The 3,008-nt window shown below is 36.3% G+C and overlaps 1 long non-coding RNA gene across 1 annotated transcript; it reads right to left on the reverse strand.

Moving 5' to 3' along the window:
• Positions 1-1,330: 1,330 nt before the first annotated feature.
• On the reverse strand, positions 1,331-1,888 carry LOC145117349 (uncharacterized). The gene is made up of 3 exons (XR_013712612.1): positions 1,852-1,888; positions 1,519-1,749; positions 1,331-1,430 (listed from the first exon to the last, which is right to left on the reverse strand). It is a non-coding gene; the product is annotated as an uncharacterized LOC145117349 (long non-coding RNA).
• Between the last annotated feature and the right edge of the window lie 1,120 nt (positions 1,889-3,008).

Here is a 3,008-nt window from a genome sequence, read left to right on the forward strand (position 1 = left end):
AGAAATAAATAGGCTCAATGGAATAACTAATTCCAACCATTACATTACATATCATACAACATCTTTAATTTTTATTGTTATTTCCAACTTCTCATCTTCATGTACCTCTTACTGCACAGGAGGAATGCAATAGATACCCAATCAAAATTCGTTGCTTACATTCTCTCCATTTCTTATTAAAGTAAGACAAAATTAACAGATAGAATGAGTAGGTCATGTTTGTTTGGTAATACTTGAACACCATAATTCTATAACTACTCTACCCAATACAAATATTAGTCCTTTTTTTCTCTTTACCATATGCTCAATTTAGGAAAATGTATGTCTGAGAAGCAAAACAAATCACTTTCTCCATACAAAATTAAAAATGGGACAGTTATTGATTTTAAATAATATAAAAGATAAAAAAAAAGAAAATATAGTTTATTTAACCTGAACAACTTCATTGACATCTTATAGCTGTTAAGCACACAATTCAGTTGATCACCCACCATTTTTGTTGCACCAAACCAGTGTTAAACGCCGACCTGTGAGCATATCAGCATAAAGATCAAAATGGATCATATATGAAAAGTTGAAAACTTAGCAATAAAAATGAAATAAGAATATGAGAAAGTGGGAGAATGGATTACCTAACTCCCAACCATGCGTCGTCTCCTAAGATCAGGGCATATTTTTGAAATCGACAAATTACTCAAAATTGAAACAGCATGCCACCAATTATATAAAAGTTAAAGTAAACATAAAACCATTTCTATCTCATTGTTTTGTCGTGTCTCAGATCTCCAGTACATGATCTTCATAACTTGTTAAGCACATATTTCTAACTGACCCTCTTATTTTCTTCCAAAAGAGTTGACATTGAACATACTATTTTAGTTATTGATTCATGTCATTAATCTCATTGAATTAAATAAACGCCAACATTACTTCATTTAATAATTACAAAACGAAAAAAATTATGTATTAGGTCCACCTGTTCAAGCTATCAATCAACATAACTAAAAAAACTTCAGTTCATGTTTCAATCTAACAATTTCCATTGGCCATTCAAAAGAAATTGAAACCCTAAAGCAAGAGATATGGAACTAACGTTTGACATGTTCAATGTGGTGGCCATCTGTGTTACCTTTGTTCTCAAATTTCCAAGCATATATCTGCGTCTGTTCGTTTCTTTCTCTGTCTTGCAATCCAATAAATCAAAACAAATTCATTCATTACAGCTTTAATAAAGCAAGAATGATTGAACAAACTTAATAACTGGCTTAATAAGTTCTACTTACAAGGGTTGTTTAGCAATCAGAGGAAACTTGTACTCAAATGATTTACTAACTGATCTCAGAGAAACAATTGCTACAGTTGGATAGATTTTTAATGTACAATTTTTAAATAGAAAAAAAATGTCAAAAAGTTCAAATATTTGATTCAACCTGTCCAAAAAAGACCCAACTGAGTTAAAAAATTAAAATGTAAGCAGAAGGAGGAGTCGATTGAAATTAGAGGTAGATGAAATCCAACCTGTGAAAAGAACCATCCGTTCAAATCGGTAAGCAGGCTGGCGGAGACGGCATAAAAAATCCGCGAACACACATAGACACGTTATGTACTGTCGACATTTCCTCTGAAAAGTCAAATTGGTAGATGATCTTCACATTAGCGACTGGGTTGCTCTCTGTTTCATCAAACTCTGAATCACCATCGGTTGATTCTGTCAATCTCTCCCAATCTGTTAGTCAATGTTTTTTTTTTCTGTGGAAATAATTCCATACGAACACAGAGAAATCAAAAGAAAGTTCAGCATAGAAATCAAAATAAAGTTCAGCATGCTGAAGAAAGAAATCGACAAATTACTTTGATTATGTCTTCCAGAACTGCTCTTTCTCATCCCTGTTAGGATCGAGACACTTAACACACGACTCTAAACACACACACAGCTCACGAAAAACAAGAACACAAGGATGAACACGAGGGATTTAACGTGGTTCGGTCCTTCTCTGACCTACGTCCACCGGTAACTAGGAGTTTATATTTCTTGGTGCTAATCTGCACTCACTCTTTGTTGCTTATTTTTACAATACAGATGAGACTCATATATAGAGTCTGAAGTAAACAATTGAACAAGAAAAGCAGCCATGAAACATGCATCCGGAAAATATGGATCACCTCTCCTTTTCCACCTTTTTGACTTGCTTTTCTTCCATGTTTTATGCCATGTTTTCTGCCTTTTGACCAGCCCAATGGCTTCACACTCAACAATCTCCCACTTGAAGCCACGAAACAATCTTCACCATAGCTTCAACTGTGTATATGTATTTCTGTAAAAACTTTTGATCTTGACTCCTTCCTAGTTACCCTGGCCTTCTCTTCAATTTACCTGAAGGCTAGTTGAAGCTTCCGTTAGCTCCAACACATCAATCATGACTAAGTCTGCCACTGACCTGTTCTCTGTCTCCACCGGCTCCCACTGAAATGAACTGCCCGATCCTGGAACATCTTGAGAACAAACGACACTCTCCATATGAAGCAGATAATCTGGAGAGACTTTTACAGATGGAATACTGGTTCTCTTAACCCACTGTGTTCTGGGTATTCTAGCTGAAGCACAACCCTTGCTCCCACTGCTATGAATGCCCTTGACTGGTTTTTCTGAACCGTTCCAAACACGTTCAACCTGAATCTGACCTGTGACTCTGGGTTTGCCATCTGCAAAGCAAACCTTCTTCTGTCCACGAGACTCTATGAACCGGATTTTGTTTTTCTTCTGAACTGGGACGGTTACTCCCTCAGATGGTAATCTGACCATATATAATGAACCCTTCTTATGTCCACGAGCTATCACAAGATTTCCTTTGACAACCTTCCACTGCCTATTCCTGAACTTAACCTCGTGTCCCTGTTCATCCAACTGCCCAACATAAATCAATTGTTTCTTCAGACTTGGAATTACCCGGACATCCTTCAAAGTCCATGGACCAACTGGAGTCTTCAAAACTAAGTCACCTATGCTC

This window comes from Lactuca virosa, chromosome 5 (assembly GCF_052849685.1).
Source record: "Lactuca virosa cultivar CGN04683 chromosome 5, Lactuca_virosa_CGN04683_v6, whole genome shotgun sequence".
Classification (NCBI taxonomy): domain Eukaryota; kingdom Viridiplantae; phylum Streptophyta; class Magnoliopsida; order Asterales; family Asteraceae; genus Lactuca; species Lactuca virosa.